The sequence below is a fragment of the Schistocerca serialis genome, chromosome 4, assembly GCF_023864345.2.
Source record: "Schistocerca serialis cubense isolate TAMUIC-IGC-003099 chromosome 4, iqSchSeri2.2, whole genome shotgun sequence".
Classification (NCBI taxonomy): Eukaryota; Metazoa; Arthropoda; class Insecta; order Orthoptera; family Acrididae; genus Schistocerca; species Schistocerca serialis.
The window spans coordinates 266,347,175-266,367,808 of record NC_064641.1 but is presented as its reverse complement, the minus strand read 5'-3'; positions in this window follow the sequence as shown (position 1 = coordinate 266,367,808).

The window sequence follows — 20,634 nt, the reverse complement described above, 5'->3', positions numbered from 1 at the left end:
GTAACTAAGTAACTAACTAATTGTGGGCGAGAAAAGTCTCTGTTGTAGGTGATGATCAGCTGGTTTAGTCTCACTCTCTCACAAATCTCTGACTTTCTCAACATGAATAGACGTCACAGTGATCATTAAATTACAAACACATTTCATCTTTCATGGCCTGTTGTTTGTAAATGTCTCACGTACAGCTTTGATTCAACAGTGTGAAAGAAACTATTATTGTACTCCTATTAACCAGTGAGACCTAATGGAGACGATGTGCAGTTCGTGCAGCTAGCTGTTCTGCAAAATATTCGGTGGATCGAGCAATACATTAACCCAGCGTAACTGTCGTAATCATTTTCGTGAATTTTTGTGAGCCCTGGAAGTTAAATAAGGAAATAAGAGCATTAAGCATATGGTGAAGCATACTATGTGTATGGCCATTTTTCTGCATTGTTTCATAATGGTCGACCAATTGCCGAGTAGAATAGAATGATAAGTAATCCATTCATTTATGACTGTGAATTTCGTTCTAGTTAAGAAGTATGCAACCGTTTTTTCTTGTTGACAAAGCTGACACACTAACAAGCACTGTAAAGTTCTTACAACTTTTCTGCAAAGTGTTAGAACTTTAGCGTAACAATGGTTGAGTGTTAGAACTTCAGCTTAACAACGGTTGAATATTGTACAATATGCTGACAATAAACTGTGAAATTCTTTTCTTGACAGCCGTGGCAAATACTATGAATAAGTATGACAAATGCCGGCCGCGGTGGTCTCGCGGTTCTAGGCGCGCAGTCCGGAACCGTGCGACTGCTACGGTCGCAGGTTCGAATCCTGCCTCGGGCATGGATGTGTGTGATGTCTAGGTTAGTTAGGTTTAAGTAGTTCTAAGTTCTAGGGGACATGACCACAGCAGTTGAGTCCCATAGTGCTCAGAGCCATTTGAACCATTATGACAAATATTTGGCTTTAATGAGATGATATTTGACTTGAAAATACTGTACGGCGTAAAATGCGAATCTTCTGGTATCTTTCATAACGTTTATTGTTACAAGGAACTTTTATGTGCTCATTACCGAAGATAGTCACTTTTTAATTTGTAGATGGTCGGTACTTACATATTTATCCGGCCCTCCTCGACCTTTAAGATTATGTGCTGACCTCACAATGTGCCTCCAGTGGCTGGTACGTAGACGTTATCCTTCAGATCGTCCCACCAGCACTACTTTGGCTCTACAGTGATTGACTATGCGAACCACATGCACTGCTCACTGAAGTCTTATAGCTTTCATTTTCAGCACAGTGATTTGCTGCTACTTCATTTCATATAGTCCGTAGTACTTGCTGTTCCTTAAGGTCTCGACATATAAAGCACTCCGTCTTCATGCTACAAGTGGCCCATCGGGACCATCCGACCGCCGTGTCATCCTCAGTTGAGGATGCGGATAGGAGGGGCGTGTGGTCAGCACACCGCGCTCCCGGTCGTTATGATGGTTTTCTTTGATCGGAGCCGCTACTATTCGGTCGAGTAGCTCATCAATTGGCATCACGAGGCTGAGTGCACCCCGAAAAATGGCAACAGCGCATGGCGGCTGGATGGTCACCCATCCAAGTGCCGGCCACGCCCGACAGCACTTAACTTTGGTGATCTCACGGGAACCGGTGTATCCACTGCGGCAAGGCCATTCTCGACATATACTGGGTGGAAAACCTTACTCGAGGATTCCCATTCAATGCGTTCCGTTTCAAGTTGGAGATCTGAGTGTGACCAAAGAAAAAAACTTGAAATACCTGGGTTCCTAATTTAACTGCCACAGAAACTTTCAACTGAAGATAATAATTAATGCTTAAAATTGAGCATTAAACAGATGATGAGTTCAAACATTCTCTCGAGCTTAACCAGATTCAAGGTATATAATTCAATACTACCTGGTCCAGTCACATTAATGTGACGACCATCTATGTTCGGCGTCAACGTGAAATGAGCACTCACAGACGGCAGGTAGTAGCACTAGAAGTGGAAGTTATATAAGGCGTGTCGGGGGACGCGGATAATAGTGCTATCGTTGTCGTATTGTGGAAATGGAGTGATTTATCTTACGTCCAAAACAGCATGATAATTGGCTATCCGACCAAGGGTGAGAAATTTGCGAAACGGCTAAATTTGTAAGCTGCTTGTGTGTCGTCAAGGTTAAAGTGTACTGTGCATGGCAAAGCAGCGCTAACCAAAATTGGTGCTGAGATAACAGTGGTGCACCATGGGCTATAGGAGACAGAGATGAACAATGGCTGCGGATATGTTTACGGGTGAATAGACGTGCAAATGTTAAGCAACTGACCGCCCAGATGAGACAAGGGGCTCAGTGGCCTTCCAGAGAAATTGCTGCTTATGGTACACGGCAGTAGGCGCTTGTTTCACGCCCGCAAGCTGACTGCTGTTGATCGGCTACGATGGCTAGGATTTGAACGCCAAAACCACAACTGGACGTCTACTAATTGGTGACATGTGGCCTTTTAGATGACAAATGGGCGCTGGTATATAAGACGTGAAACGTCTGAAAGCAAACACCCCGTAACCAATCGGATGTGTGCAGGCTGGAGGACTCAGTTTTGTGGTCTGAGGAATGTTTTCGTGGCATTCTTTGGGTGATTTCGTAATTCTGGAGGGCATAGTGGACCATCACAAGTATTCATCTATCCTTGAGGTCCGCCCTATAGCTGCGTGGTCAGCGTGACGGATTGCAGTCCTACGGGCCCGGGTTCGATTCCCGGCTAGGCTGGGGAATTTTCTCTGCTCAGTGACTGGGTGTTGTCTTCATCATCATATCATCCCCATTCGGCGCGCAGGTCGCCCAATGTGGCGTCGAATGTAATAAGACCTGTACCACGGCGGCCGGACCTGCTCCCCAAAGGGCCTTCCAGCCAATGACGCCAAACACTCATTTCCATTTCCATCTATCCTTGGGGACTATGTCCACCCTTACATGTAGTTTGTTTTTCCTCGGAGCAATGAAATATACCAGCAAGACAGTGTAACATGTTACGAAGTTCGCAATATACGTGCGTGGTTTGAAGAACACCAGGATGAATTTATCGTACTTCCCTGGCCGTCAAACTCCCCGGGTTTAAACTCAATTGGGAATCTGTGGGATCATCTCAATTAGGCTGCTCGCGCAAGGGATTCTGAACCGACAACTCAAGCACAACTGGCCTAGGCTCTGGAGTCAGCATGAATCCACATCTCTGTCGGTAACTTCCACAACCTCATTGACTCATTTCCTGCACATCTCGCAGCGCTCTGAGGTACAAAAGGTGGTTATTCATGCTTTAAACACAGAGTCACATTAAGGTGACTGGATAGTGTATTTCCACTGGCGTTGTATGGTATAGAGACATTGAGTACCACACATATTGACGATGAAAGACTAAATGTCTTTCATTGTCCGCCTATGTTTCAGAAGAATATTGTGCGGAAACTACCGGTAGAAAAGAGAAATCACACATACCACTGAATAGAGCATCTCTTCAAGTTTCGAACTGCGCTGCCCATTACGGCATGTTTCCAGAGGGTGCCTATACGGGTAGAGAGCTCAGCCCTTCCATTTTCTCCCATAGGATTTGTTTGCGCCTGCAGGGAGGCAACTAAATAAATATATCTCCGAAGCGGGCTGGTGCCGCGCATTCCCTGGCAATTCGTGTCAGTGACGTCAGTTAATAGCATGTACCTACTGACATTTGGGGAGTAACAAACACTATTGAGCACCTCTAATGTGAGTTAAGGACTGGAAAATATGCTCTTTGCACTGTGCAACGTCCGCGAAAATAAAAATGAATATAATAAATATGGAATTAAATTACGTCAATTACAGTTGCATTTCGCAATGATATCAAAAAAATGTTACGTCAAGCCCAGTTTATTGCAAATAATGATGAAAAAGTTTGAATTTTTTTCTTTTTTTTTTTTAAGCAGTTTGCTTCTATTCAGGATTCCAATGTACCATTTACTCTCAACATTTTTTGGTTACAAAAACCTATTTTTCAACATAAACTCCGTTCAATACGACGGCCTTACACAACCTTACTGGGATGACCTTTATTCCCGCATGGAACCACTTTATTTATCGACCTCGAAGCCAACATTTTGCTGCATCAATAATCGTCCCTTCACCCAAGTACTGCTCTCTCGTAGTGCACCCTTCATTGGCCAAACAGATGGAAGTCCGATCTGTAGGGTGGATGTGGAAGAACAGTGCAATGAAGTTTTGTCAGCTATTCTCGGGTGCGCAGGCTGGTGTGAGGCCTTCCTTTGTCATGTACAAGTAGAAGTTAGTTTCCATTTTTGTGATGACCACGGTGAAGTTCTTTCTTTAATTTCGGCGAGTAGCACAGATGTTTGTGTTATGCCTGCATATTGGAGATTGGACAGGTTTGCACAAGCTTGTTGCGATGGAGACACACACTTTGTCCAATGACTCACCGTGCTTTTGTTCACTGCCAGGCCTCCGTAGACATTCTCCAAGCACCTGTGAATATCTGCGATGCCTGGTTTTCCACCATAAGAAGTCAACGACAGCTTTCCGCTTGGAACACATCTCCGTTACAGACGTCGTTTCGAGGGCTACGTATAGCGCCACTACCCATCGGAACTTCCTGAACGTAGAGGCTGAAACAGGAACATTACACTACGTCCCACAATAAATCCTGCATGTTTTCAACCGAAATTGGCGGAGAAATTGGAAATTTGTGGTAAGGACTTAAGGGACCAAACTGCTGACGTCATCGGTCCCTAAGCTTACACACTACTTAATCTAACTTAAACAAACTTACGCTATGCGTGACAAGCACACCCATGCCCAAGGCAGTACTCGAACCTCCGAAGGGGGGAGCCGCGCGGACCGTGACAAGAGTACCCCACGCGCCAATGCCAGAGGAAAATGTGTTGTATTACTTAATAAACGTCCTTAGCATTTTACCACTATTACCTTTCTAGGTGTCAATCTCACGCACATAGAAGTGCGTAGGACTGCAGCTTAAACATTTGAAACACACAAATGGTGAGTGTATTCACGTCTTAAATACCTAATAATGAAATACACAAAAATATAATTCAGTTTCTCAGGTGGACTACGCAATACGACAGTCTTTTTCGAGGGCGTGCTGAAAAGTAGAGCCTCCCAATTTCTTATGCGAAAATGCTTAAAGCTTTTTAAATAAAAGAAACGTTATTAAAATTCTACATCTTCATTCTTCATGTCTACATTTTTATTTCTCAGCATAGTTGCCCTAGTGACGAACACATTTCTCATAACAAGAGACCAGTTTGTTATTACCTTCACTGTGGAACGTTTGACTTTGCTGACGAAGCCACAACCTCACCTCTGCTTGCACCGCTTCATCACTATCAAAATGTAATCCTCGAACGTGTTCTTAAAGCTAGGGAAACAGATGAAAAGTGGATGCGGTCAAGTCAGGACTGTATGGAGGATGATCGATGACAGAGAACCGCAGGTGTGAGATTGTTGCAGGTGTCGCATTGCTCATTTGTGGACTGGCAACGTCACGCCGAAGGAGTGGATGTTCCACATGCGGATGAACTCTTCGAATTCCGAACTCGAATACAGCATGCTGTTTTTCACGCACCGACGTAATTACGTTACACAGCGCACATGTTAGATTCTACAATTCGGAGTCCTCTACAGGCTGTAAATACGTACACATGGAGAATAACGATGTAGAATTTTAGTTACGATTGTTGTATTTAAAAATATTTAAGAATTTACACATAAAAACTCGGAAGCACTACGTTGCAACACGCCGCTGCACGCACTCGTACATCGGTGACCATGCACCTGGTCTAATAGTAGAAGCAGCAAAAGTAATAGTAGCTTTATTCATCTGTAGATCTTCGTTTAAAAGGATATAGGACATGACAAAGAATCTGCAAGATTAGATCAATTTAAAATAAGCAGTTTCATGTACACATACATTTACAGACTTCTAGTTAGAGGCAATAATTAGATATACTCCTGGTATACAATACTACTTTTACAAATAACTTATAAAAAATTGTAATGACACACTGCTCACGCATATCTCATTACGAGTCACTGCACACACTATACGCACATTGTTTCATAACACTTCACTCACTATACACACTAACACACACACACATACACACACACACACACACACACACACACACATACACACACACACACACACACGCACACTCACAAACACACTGGCGATCTCTGGGCCATTTTCTGTACCGCAATTTCCTATTTGCATTTGCACTAACACAAACACACACACACACACACACACACACACACACACACACACTACACACACTGGTGATCTTTGGGCCATTTTCTGTACCACAGTTTTCTATTTGTTATCCTGAAAAACTGAGTCAGCATCCCTCTATAATGAGTGAGACGTTGGGCTCAGAAAGAGGAAGAAGTGTTAGTGTTGTGCTACGCGTACCCTTTTTCGAAAAAGGAAAAAATATGGAAAAAACATAGTCTGAAGGTGTTATGTGGAATTTTAGATGTTTTATAATCATTATTATTATTTATTTGTGTAACACTTTTTTTACCAAACCCCTACTCTGCTTTATCTAAGCAATTCTTCAATGTATAAAATGTATTGCATAACAGGTACTCTTTGTTGCCTTTTTAAGTAAGTGTATTTTTGCAATTTCTTCTATCTCTTTTGGTAATTTATTGTACAGTTTTATTTATTGGTAGAAAATGCTGTTTTGAGTTTTATGTTTATTTTTTCTTGGCAAATGTAAGTTGAGTCTAGCTCTTATCCCACTATCATGGATAGAGCTGAAACTTCCTGGCAGATGAAAACTGTGTGCCGGACCGAGACTCGAACTCGGGACCTTTGCCTTTCGCGGGCAAGTGCTCTACCAACTGAGCTACCCAAGCACGACTCATGCCCCGTGCTCACAGCTTTACTTCTGCCAGTACCTCGTCTCCTACCTTCCAAACTTTACAGAAGCTCTCCTGCGAACCTTGCAGAACTAGCACTCCTGAAAGAACGGATATTGCGGAGACATGGCTTAGCCACAGCCTGGGGGATGTTTCTAGAATGAGATTTTCACTCTGCAGCGGAGTGTGCGCACACAATTTTAATCTGCCGGGAAGTTTCATATCAGCGCACACTCCGCTGCAGAGTGAAAATCTCATTATGGATAGAGCTGTTTGTGTAGTAATTACCAATGTTATTTTTGATGTGTACAGCTGACTCGTAAATGTATCCCCAGTGTTTTGAACAGATCGTTACAATAAGCTCAACTACTATTTTTGTTTATTATTCTCATGGCTCTTTTCTGGAGTTTGAAAATTAGATACATATTTTGTGCATTTGTTCCCCAAAGCAGAATGCCATAGCTAAGAATTGAGTGTGCATATGAATAGTATGTACATAGCATACATTGCATGTTTCACACTGATGATAGGATTCTAGGGGCATAACATGCTGATGACATTGCGTTTGCAAGTACCTATGCGTGTTCACACCACTCCAACGGAAAAGAAATATTGATTCCGAGAAATTTTGCACTTTCTACACACTCTATAGAGATGCCATCTACATTTAATTTAAGATTGTCATTTTCCCTCTTCAAACTGAAATTCATGGCATTAGTTTTCTTTATGTTCAGTGTCACTTTATTGCTTATTGACCAGTCGTAAACTTCCTTGAGAGCTTCATTTGCTTTCTCTGCAAGGAGTTCTCTTGTTTTCTCAGTGACTATAATATTGCTGTCATCAGCGAAGAGACTTTTTTCACCATGAGTAACACTACTGGGAAAGCCATTGATGTATATTAGTAACGGTATTGGTCCTAATATGCTACCGTGATGAACCCCTACATTAATGTATTTTGGTTCTGATAAATCTTTTACTAAATGTTCATATCTATTTGAAGTATTATCTCTACCCTTTGTGCCCTTTATCCTAGGTATGATCGAAACCAGTCATTGGCTACCCCTCTTATTCTTAATGGTTTTAATATATTTAATGGAATCTTGTGAACGTATGTATTAAAGGCCTTAGAAAGGTAGCAAAATATGCCTGTGACACACTCATCTTTGCCATGACCATCAAGCACAACTTTTGTGAATTTTACTATAGCGGACACCGTATTTTTGCCACTTTGGAAACCAAACTGTTATTCGCTTAAAAGATTGTAGTTATTCAGGTAATTCATTAGTCTGTCTTTCATAATTGCTTCTATTTTTTTTTTTTGAGGCTGGTGACAGCAGGCAAATGGGCTGGTAATTTTCTATGTTTTCTGCATTACCGTTCTTAAGTAAAGGCACAACGCTTGCCTGTTCTAACTGCCCTGGAAAAGTCCCTGATGTGAAGGATTCATTTATTATACTTGTTAAAGGGGCCTTATATAATCTCTATGAATTGTTTCAGTACACATATTGGTACTTCATCTAAGCCTGCTGACTTTTTATTTTTTGAACAGTTTTTTTGATTTCATTCTCTGTGATTAGAAGTAACATCACTGTATTTATTGCAGCATTATTTTCAGGTGTTACATTTGATTTGGTGAATTTTTGCTGGAACTTCTCTGCAATTCTTGAAAAATGCTCGTTTACATAGTTTACTAAATGCTGTGGATCATTTATTACCTTATCACCCTGCCTTAGCAATATGTTATTCTGCGTTTGTTTGCCTCTCCCCGTTTCCTTCTGTTATAACGTTTCAGACTGCTTCGCTTTTATTCTCTGCATTATATATTATTTTGTCATTAAATAACTTTTTTGCAGCAATCATCACCTGCCTATAAATCTTTTTGTATCTATGATGGAAATTTAAGAATTCTGGATCACTGCGCCTCTTTTTCATGGAACTGAGCTACTCATGTGTTTGGGAGGACTTCTTAATACCTGCTGTTACCCATGTGCCTCAATCAAAAATTCGTATTCAGTGACGGATCTGGTGCAGTTCGCTCCGATGGCTACTGTAGACAAGGAAGGAAACAGTGAAAACAACATGAGTGAAAGAACAGGAACGTAATTCGAGCAGTGATTACATGAAAACTCGCTATCTGTCCTCCCATTCTGTGCCTCTGGACGTAGAGAAAAGTTTAGTTTCACTGTCGGTCTTACGACTGTTATTTGCTTATTTTCCGTCTGTCGTGTAGTCTGGTGTGGTGCAGGATTTGCGTTGTTAGTAGTGCGAGTGCCATGATTTGCTGTTAGGCCCTGCTGTTGGTTTGGCGACGTGGGGATAAGACACAAGCTTCAGTGCCCATTACACTGAAGACAGCCCACATGAGTCTGGGAAAGATGAACTTTACTCATGAAGCTGTTTTATCAAAACAAAAGCACCAGCGCTCCTGCTCTGCGCGAGTATCGACGCATCACTCGTGAGGTCACTCGGTTACTCCGTAGCACATTTGGAGAAAACCAATTCATTGGCCGATCATTCAAAACTGCATGGGCACCAATGTCTCCAGATTTGAGCCTGAGTGATTTCTGTACGTGCCGTTACCGGAAGGACAGAATTTATCAACTGGAGACTAGTTCATGTTGGTGGTTGAAGGTATGCATTAAGAGGAAGGAACTGAGATGTTTTCGGCAAACGAAGAACGATCTGTAGTGCCATTACAGGCTGTCGTGGATGGAGGTGGTCGTCACTTTGACCAGTTGTTGTAACCTGGAACTTAATCACATTACGCAACGAAAAAATATTGCTCTCACGTAGAAATTAAAATGTGATCCTTTGAATGGTTCATTCGTTATTTCTCTTCCCCACGTCCTTACAAGTGTTTCGGCTAAGTTTCATTGTCCTACGATCTCTCGTGTTTCGTGGGGGTCCTCTCAAACGGCGAAAGTTTAATTGTAAGCTCCCTGTAGAAGTAGCCTGAAGCCATTTGAAGAAGATATTTTAAATGCAGTAAACAAGACGGACGAAACGTCCTGGAGTACAGAGCTTGTTCTTCATAATGCACTGTGGAGGCTGGCTATAGTTTGGAATCGATTGCTGTGCCACATGTCACCTGATAATACGTGTCGCAATACAAAAAATACCACTTCGGTATGTTATAACAGAAAAACGTGCCAATAACAGGTGGGAAATACACTGAGCAACAAATTAAAGGATCACTTTTTCGGAACGCCGTAGCTACTTTCCTTTGCGACATAGAAGTTTGAAATTTTATTAAAGGTTACAGTAACCTCCCACTGTAAAGGTGCAAAAGTGTGGCACCCTGCGACGTCACCCACAGACACGACAGCGCTTGAAACAGCAGTGTCGGTAAAAAAAAAAAAAAAAAAAAAAAAAAAATGGGGACTACAACTGTGAAGTTCATCTGACCTGTAAGACGGGACAATGATATCACATTGGCTCTCTTATCCATATTTCACTCCTTGTTTTGAAGCCTTTGATGTGGATATCAAAACCACGACGCCCTACGTTGAAATAACGCTATTTTCGTATGTGTGGCCGAGGAAAACATTTCAGACACACCGCCTCACAGAATGGACACAAAACAGATCTCAGAGGATGACGTAAATGGCATCAATGAAACCTTCCTTTTCCTTGGGGTGTTGATTCCCACACATTTCGCGATCACAAACGACAGTTGGCAGTGTTGTGAGCAACAGGAAGACATTCTTGACAATGTGTGAAACTTCTGACACCCGGAGACGTTTCAACCCTTCTCTAACAACATTGAGGGGTTGCGTCCCATTGAATGTGATAGTACCTCTTTTGGGTGCAGCGTGACCGTAATTTTTACTATCGTGTACGGGCTGTAACCATTAGGGACCAATCAAAACCATTTGACGTATTATGAACGTGACCCAAAGCAGCAAAGGATGCTTAGGCATTTTCGGCACTCCTGTGAGGTCATTACGAGGAAGGGGGGTTGAAAGATATTATTTGAGTGACACATGCTTGTATAAAACATCAAAGGATCCCTCGAAGAACCCTCCCTTGTGTCGCCAACACCCTCGGTTGCAACCGTCCACCTTTATTAAGAACTTTAAAAATATGCCTTTACAGAGACAGTCTGCAAAGTAGTTATAGGTGCCTGCTCACAGACCACAGACAACTGCTAGACATACTCCGATTCCATATGTCTTCCACGCTTTTGTACCATTATAGAGGGAGGCACGAGGCACCTTTGAGCCTAATTTCAAACTTGGGGTTCCTAATGGGATAGAGTTAGATGGTTTCGAAAAAGTGATGGTTTAATTGTGTTGTCCAGTAGCTTTTGGCTAAGAGATCCAACTTTTTTTCTACAGACACTTCTGTCAAAAGCGACATCTCGTTCATTGCTGTTACTTTGACCTATATCCCACGAATTAACACATGATGCCAACAACATCCCATCCAAGTCACGTATTGAATTTTCATTCTGCATCGGAGTGTGCGGTGATTTGAATCCACCTGGAAGATTACAACTGAGGATGTGGTTGCGATTCGAGTTTAGTGCCGTCGATTTTCACGGGCAAGTACTGCACCGACGAGCCTCACAACCAGAACTCACAGCTTCACTTCCCCCATCATCTCACCTCCTCCCTCCAGAACTTCACAGAAGTTCTCCTGCATACCTTGCGGGACTAGGATTCCTGGAATAAAGAATACTGTGGTGAAATGGCTGAGCCGTAGACTAGGGCATTGATTCCAGAAAGTATTTTCATTCTGCGGCACAGTATACGCTTAAGGAAATTGGGAAACTGGCGGAAGTGAAGCTGTTAGGGCGAGTCGTCTGACCCGGCCGCGGTGGCCGAGCGGTTCTAGGCGTTTCAGTCCGGAACCGTGTGACTGTTATGGTCGCAGGTTCGAATCCTGCCTCGGGCATGGTTATGTGCGATGTCCTTAGGTTAGTTAGGTTTAAGGAGGTCTTAGTTCTAGGGGACTGATGACCTCAGATGTTAAGTCCCATAGTGCTCAGAGCCATTTGAGCCGTCAGACGTTCCTGTATAACTCAGTCAACAGAACACTTGTCCGTGAAACCCAAACGACCCCGGTTTCAAACCCAACCCACGCACAGTCTTAATCTGCCAGAAAGCTTCAAGTCCTGCCAGATGCTTTTCCGGTCTGTAAAAATGTGAACTGATGGCACGAACAATGGATCCAAAACGGGTTAATAAAGTGACCGGAGTGCATTTTGCTCCTTTTGGGGAGATCCATGTACTCACTCTACTGGATATTTTAAACAGCTGTAACCCTGAAGAAGTCTGAAATTACTTACCGTTGTACCGAACGAAATAACACTCGTCAGTAAAATGGTGGGTTCTTAGATTTACTCATGGAGGTGTTGAGCTGACACTCCGACATATAAAACATCAAATCGAGTCGTTACAACTTGGATAAATACTTAACTTTGTAACATTCCATGTCCATAGGTATGTAGTAAGTATTTATTCATGTTCCTGAACATTAGCGTATCACTTGGTACTGAATAATATACTAGTCTCCTACTGTAGAGTACAACTGACGGTAAACTTTTATGCATAGCTCTAATGTAATTTTAGTAGTGCTGGCTCGGTAGAGATACGATGCTGTCGTCTTCGGCGATGATTGCTGAATGGGCTGATCGGCACCGCGCTCGGACGTAAGTGAGAGAGATGATGCGGTGGCGTATGGAAAGTCTCCTGGTCGTGTTGTTTCTGGCAGCGTCTTGACTCACTTACGGATACATCGCAAGGTACCAACACTGCCATGGTACATCGTTCTTCTGAACGATATCAAACATATCACTGTAACTGAAACACTTTTTACATTGTGATCGTAAGACGAACGTAGCAGTCCTACCACATTAAAGGACTGTCTTAGAGGCGACAGTACGCCTAGGTTCTCGTACATTCCAAGTATTCTGAGAAAACTTCAGAGATACCATGTTTCCCACTGCCACTGCTGAATACTTTCGTGTGTTGTGGATTCATGTTATAGGCTTCACTTCAGTTGACACTTCTGGGCTGAAAGGCCGTCATCGATGTGAAAACTTTTCACGTTCAGTATGACAGTTAGCTTCCACCTTGATGCAAATTCTGTTTTTTAAATTCCCAAACTAGCTTTTGTGGATTATTACTGTCTTCAGTGGGTTTCTTTACTCTAAAATATGAAAAATTTGCATCGTTACACGACATTTCGAAAAGCGTTATTATATGTTTTACTGTTTGTTTTTCATGCTTTAGAATAAAGAAACTCGCTGAAGACGGTGGAATTTAAAAAAAAAGACAAAAAGTGTTTTGCACCAGGGAAACCCACAATCCCAGATTTTTTTGTTTTCGCAGACACGGACTAACAAAAGAAGAGTTCAAATGTACTATAATATTTTGAGTGACTTTTAATTCCCGCCTGGCAGACACGTTTTCACACATAAATGGCCCGCTGACAGTACTTCATAGAACAGTCGACCAGCTTCCCTTTGTCAAAGTAGTTTCCCTCAATAGATTTCCCCATTTGCAGCCCGTATTTTCGCTAAGATGATCCCCCGTCCGTGTCTGCGCCGCTTACTAACTTTTGTTACCACGTCACGTGCCCGAAAAGCCAGCAGGCGGCATCCAACGTCGCGGTTGGCAGTGGTCATAATGTTTTGGCTTGTCAGTCTTTTTTTTAACAGCTGACAGTCCAGCACTGTGAAAGCAAGGTCTGGTGTATTTCTCAAAAAGATGGACTCTTAGTAGAGGTCCATTTTATGTGAATAGTGTGCTACTTCAGAAATAGGTGGCTGTAAGGTGTCAGTCTCAGCAGTATACACAGTATAGAACAGTGGGCTGAGGGCCATCGCTTGAGAAAGCCATTGAGTGGTCTCATGTCCTCGCTTCTCCGTCGAGTTTATTCCCATAGAGTATGGAGCCCTTTATGTGAAAATATAAGAGCGAGGATGTCATGTACAGGAATCTGTACATTATCATATTCACATCGGATATCGAAGAAGACTATGACGACGAAACTGCACTGGAAGACAGTTTTAATCCTAGTAAATAAATAATTTTTTACAGTCGATGTTTCAGTCATCTTATCATTTCTTTCTGTAGTTTTGAAAACAGAGAAGTATAAGCAAATCTGCCAACGAGATGTGACTTGAAGCCTTTTCACTGCTTCAGCATAGACCACATGATTTGTGTGGCCGAGTTCGTAAGGAGAGATTCTGTAGGACACCTTTCATTGAAGATGCTTGCCTGATCGTGTAATGTCTCTGAGTAAAAGCAAAATAAAAATTACTTAAATATTATCTGTCTACATCTACATCTACGTGATTCCTCTGCTATTCACAATAAAGTGTCTGGCAGAGGGTTCAATGAACCACCTTCAAACTGTCTTTACCGTTCCACTCTCGAACGGCATGCGGGAAAAACGAGCACTTAATTTTTTCTGTGCGAGCCCTGATTTCTCTTATTTTATCGTGATGATCATTTCTTCCTATGTAGGTGGGTGCCAACAGAATGTTTTCGCAATCGGAGGAGAAAACTGGTGATTGAAATTTCATGGGAAGATTCCGTCGCAACGAGAAACGCCTTTGTTTTAATGATTGTCACTCCAATTCACGTATCATATCTGTGCCACTATCTCCCCTATTTCGCGATAATACAAAACGAGCTGCCATTCTTTGTATTTTTTCGATGTCATCCGTCAGTCCCACCGCTCAGCAATACTCCAGAATAGGGCGCACAAGCGTGATGTAGGTAGTCTCTTTAGTAGACCTGTTGCACCTTCCAAGTCTTCTGCCAATGAATCGCAGTCTTTGGTTTGCTCTACCCACAATATTATATATTTGACCTTTACAATTCAAGTTATTTGTAATTGTAATCCCTAAGTATTTAGTTGAATTTACAGTCTTCAGATTTGTGTGACTTACCCAGTAATAGAAATTTAGCTGATTTCTTTTAGTACTCATGTGAATAACTTCACACTTTTCGTTATTCAGGGTCAATTGCACTTTTCGAACCATACAGATATTTTATCTAAATCATTTTGCAAGTCGTTTTGATCATCTGATGACTTTACAAGAAGAAAAATGACAGCATCATCTGCAATCAATCTAAGACGGTTACTCAGATTGTTTCCTATGTCGTTGATATAGATCACGAACAATAGAGGGCGTATAACACTTCTTTGGGGAACGCCGGATATTACCTCTGTTTTACTCGATGACTTTCCGTCTTTAATGAAATTAAATTAAAAAAATAAAGTAAATAGTTACCTTTTTTTATAATTTTTTTTTATTTCCTTCTTTCTTTCAGTACGAACTTTGTTGTAGAACCCCTTATTTACGTGTGGTAATAAAAATTCATTTAGACAGAATTAAGTACATTTAAAATTACGTGAACTTACTGAACCCTCTCATACTGATAAATTCATATTAACTGATTAAGAATATTTAGTTGAGAATTAAATCCTTTACATAATTCGGCCTTGGTACACATTTTCTAAATGCAGTGTTTTTTTTTAATATTTACTGAATTCTTTCCCAGCGTTAGCTATGGAACACAAGACTGTCTCTATTAGCAGAAAATGGTTAAATATTGCCAAGCCGACGTTTAATTATCATTGATAAAACACACTTCACTATACATTTAAGTTATTTGAAAGAACCAACAAATTGTTAAATTTCAACGTTAACTATCCGCCTATGAATGCACAAATCTGAAACTAGTAATAAATTCCGTCAGTCTCAGGATCGCTGTAAAAGAAAAACGTTTTCTTAATTCACTGCTAATTTTTATCTGCTCCCGATTTACGGGTTTGGTTAATTTTTCTGAGCGGAACAATTTTTTAAATGTGCCGCCGCTGCAAATCGTTCGGTCGCGGCACTGTCCAGCCACACCAGCGATCATTGCTAAAAATGCTGAAAATTCTTTAAAGAAATATTATAGATCACATGGGCAAGCTAATTTACATTAGTAATACACACTTTTGATAAATTATAATGTATTTAGACCACAACAATAATTCAACTTACATTGGTTTGTAATTTCTCCTCTAATGGCGGCTAAATCTAGATACAGACAAATGAAGTCTACCCATTCATAAAATGCTACGCTACAGGTTCCTCTCTCTCTCAGCTCTCGAGGAAGACGACAAAGAACGCACACCATGCAGTGTTATTTGTATTATTGCTGACCATTAACATCTCTTTGTAATCTTACAACATTATTTTCCTCTGTGGCTGAATTTTACATTTTTGCTATCGCAGATATTGACACATTTCGCAATTACATTATGAGTATAGAAATATTACAATCATAAATACATCGAGAATATTACTACAGAAAATATTACAATAATAACGAATGTCCTTTACACAAAATTAAATAATATTTTCTGTTAAATAATTACAGTATATACAAATTGCTCCATAGCGGCGTATATAGTACAATTATATTTTAGTTTATTAATAGTGTGAGTGTTGACAGGGAACGTTAAATTGCCACCTGGCAGCATTTGGCAAAGAGTTTCTATACTTTGACACAATGGTGCCAGTAACGTTCTTTACAATTCTGTATTTTTTTATGGAATGGCTCTTTTAATTAGTCCCAGGGTTATATATGTTCATGGCTCCCCCATTTGGGCGAAGGCAGACAGGAAACCTGGGCAAAACTGTGCCGGAGCCCAGCCATCCCAGTTGGTTCATGATTAATCTTGTCTCTTTAACAGTCATTCTTTTGAATTGATTTAGCAGTTTGTTATCAACGGTTACATAATATCACAGTCACATACAGTTCAACGAAAGTTTGTTGTGTGTGATTAACAACTCGTTATTATTATTTTTGCGATATACTGCAAGGTCACTTGTCCTAGGATATATCACTTAGTTTTTTGAAATCATTTAGCACAACGTCACTTTTCATAATGTTCCCACTACCTACGTGTTACAAATCCATCTCCTACACTTGTTAGTGTTCATTTTCTCTTGTCAATTTACGGGTATACATAATAAATGTTCAATGTTTATCAAAAATCGAGTTCATTGACATGTTATGCAGTTTGTGTAAATATTTTGGAATATGTCAATAATGCTGTAGATGGTGGGCGGTGCGGAGTGATTGTTGAGCGGCGCTCGGCGCTGCGCGTCGGCTCCGTGTAGGTCACCGACCACGGTGTTGACAGCTACGGCGCGGAGAGGCGTGTGGCTGTCTGGCCTGCTACGGGATGCTGCGGCCGCTGCATGGCTGAGGTAGCCGGATGCGCGTTGTATATCAGCTCGCCCGTGAGACATCTTCTTGCAGTGCTCCAGCAAACATGCAACAAGTTCACAAACAGTGTACTATACTTATGGGCATTTTTCCTGCTGTGGGAAAGAACGCATACAGTTATTGGCAGTTATTATTCAGTAGGCCTTCACTAGTCTGGTTTGCACAATGTTTCGTTGTCACAGTAACACGTTTTATGGGCACACAATATTTTTTCACCATGTCATGACTTGTCATTAGTCACACGCAAGTTTTCGCCATAGGACAAAACGTATCTCTGTAGTCAATGCGCTTTCCTAGCGTCCCTTGGCACACAAAGAGTTATAGTTTGACACTAACTTGGTCCACCGTCTGTTATCGGCTCATTGTTCGTGTCGTGCTAGTTCCTTGTCCACTTGCACACACGGCGATGATACAGTTTCTTATTGCTTGTTCAAAACAACCTCGTGACGTATTGCTGCAGGTTTAACAGTCACTGTCTGTTTCTGCCACACAATACTGCACTTTTGTTTAAGTTTTTTCATTTACAATGTCCGTTGTGCAATTTTTGTAACAGCACATTCGTAACTTCTTTGTTCGCTCTTTACCAAGGTGTGTGATATTTGCGCACATGGTAACAAATATTAAAATTTCGCATTAGTTTGCCCAAAAATCATCTATATTTATGTTCGAGTAGATTTTATTTGTGCATTCCAGCCGGATTCAGGCGTATTGTTCAATAACTCCTTTGAAATTATGTCTCACTTTACTTGCAGGGTCCTACGTTACTACAGTGTAGTCTCTGTAGGCTAAAATTGACTTGGACTGTATCAGGCTAGCTCCTTTTTACTGATTGGATCTGCACATGCTTCAATTGAAGCGTCTTTGTGCGTAACCTTGCGCTACTTAAATTTGCAATAAGTTTGCCTCCCAAGGTGCCCTCGGGTCACTACTGGGTGCATTATTCTCTTTGATAACACTGGTTTGAAAATAAAGTTCTCAGGGTCTCATATTCTTGATATTATTCTAGGTTCGAATCTGTCAATCTGACAGCTACACACACACACACACACACACACACACACACACACACACACACATATATATATATATATATATATATATATATATATATATATATATATATATATACAATAGAAAAGATTGTACCAAGAAATATTTCAAGTTTGACACACATATAGAATATTATGCAGTACGCAAACTAATCACTACTAAAATGTTCCTTCTGACTGATCTCTGTCACAGTTTAACGCTATAAATAATTGCACTAATCAGGTTATCTGTGCAGACATTTAGAGCATGTATAAGCTAACACTAATTAAAAGAAGACATAACACAAATATTCATAAACAAAAGAGAAAGTCAATCATATTCTTATAACTAAATACTTCTACACTAGTACATTATCTCTACAGATCACACATCATTAATGTTCATTCATTTTCAAAAGAATGGTGTCCCTTTTTTTTACACATAACACATAGGACTATTAGTCATTTACTGTAGGAATATTTTCACATCCTTACGCGGATACAGTCCCCGTACTCTCCCTGAGTGGGGATCTGCTAAGAGATAGCTACTATTTCCTTCTTGGACTAAGGAATGGAGTATGAGGCTCGACAGTAGGTTTAGTGAGGCTTCACTTCGATACTGTATTGATACCTCTTAACAATTCCTGGTCGTTCTGAAAATACATCTGCATAGTTAGATAATAACTGTACCAAATCCTGCTGTTGCATTGAGTTCAAATTTTCGGACTGTGATACTTTGTTCACAAGTGCGTCCACATTTCCTTTTAATTGATCACTTTGTAGGTCTGGATAATAGAGATTTTGTCCTAGAGAATGATTGTCTAAATGTAGTATCCACTGATTCCTACATTTAATGTTAATAGCATTACAATTAGGCACAGGTACCTCTTCAGATCTGAGCATGGACAATTCTATCCTCCTAGCCGCGTTCATCAAACTTAATTTTCCCCGAGAAAGGTCGATTACTGCGTCCCTTTCTCTCAAAAAATCTACCCCCAAAATGCAGGCTACTTTTAAACCCTTTACTACCAGGAATGAGCACGCTATGGCTTCTCCCCCTATATACATCTCTACCCGCACTTGGAGTTTAATTATTTGTCGCTGTGCACTGATGGCTCCAGTGACTTTGCAATTGTTCACAGGAAAAGTCAGCATACGCTTTTCTTTCCCCAGTACTCTGAATAAGTCCATACTCATGACACTGACAGTGGCACATGTATCTACGATTGCTTGCACATCAATATTGTTAATTTTGATCTCTATTATCGCTTGTACTTTGTGTTTGTGCTCCTTTATGCACGTGGGTGGTTCAGTTATTAATTCATGTCCCATCTGTACCCCGTCATTATACCTGAGGATACAGATTCCCGATGTATTGTTCGGTGTCGAGCTGCTCTCACTCCAAACCTCAGCCGACTATGGAGAGCGTATCTCGGCTGAATCTAGTTTGTTGGATTATTACTGGTGGATGGGTGTGGCTGCTTTGTTTCGCTGACCTCCACTATGTGTAAGTTGTGTTGCGTCGGCCGCCACGGTTGCGCAATTGGCGCATTTTGTGGTGGCGGTCGGTTATTGTCATATCTTTCACTGTTTTGCCGGTCCGGACTGGGCCTCTGGTTCTGTGGTCAAGTTCGGATTGCATCGTTATAGGTATTAGTGTTCCACGGCCCCCTGGCATTTTCCATCTACTATTGCTTGGTGGGTCTGTTTCATATCGGTCATCAGACCTCCTTTTCCGGTCATTATTCACCGGCGGACTATTGCCGTTCCGGTCCCTACCTCTATTCCCGTTTTGTACATAATCTTGTCTCCTGTTGTTACCTCCGCCGTTTCCATTATTTGGTGGAGGCGTGTTGTTTCGACCATTTCTGTAACCGTTTCCGTTACTTCTAGCCTGTTCAGAGGCTGCCTTAACATCCTCCTGAATCAGGTCAATTGAGTCCAGAACAGACAAGAAATGTTCCATGTCGTTCTCCGGTACGTGTATAAGTTTTTCCTTTACGTGTATCGGCAAGTGTCATTTCAAAAGTCTGATCAAATCCCGGGATGAAATCTGCTCGTCCCAGTAACGGGTCGTATTAATGTATCTCTCAAAATATTTTCGCAAATTGCCTAATCGTGGAGAATACGGCTCTGGATTATATACCTCTTTCCGTAATCTCTCCTGAATACATGTTGACCAATATTTGGCCAAGAATGACTTTTCAAATTGCTCATATGTGTCGCAACTGTCAGCTGCTTCGGTTGCCCATAATGCAGCATCTCCTTGTATGTAAGACATAACGAACTGTATTTTCTGTGTATGACTCCAAACGCTAGGCAAAATGTTTCTAAATCCCTTAATAAACACTACAGGGTGAACAGATTTCTTCTCCGTTGTAAAGATCTGAAACTGTCGGTTTTTAATCAGGCTTTCTTCAATCACTATTTTGGAGTGACATT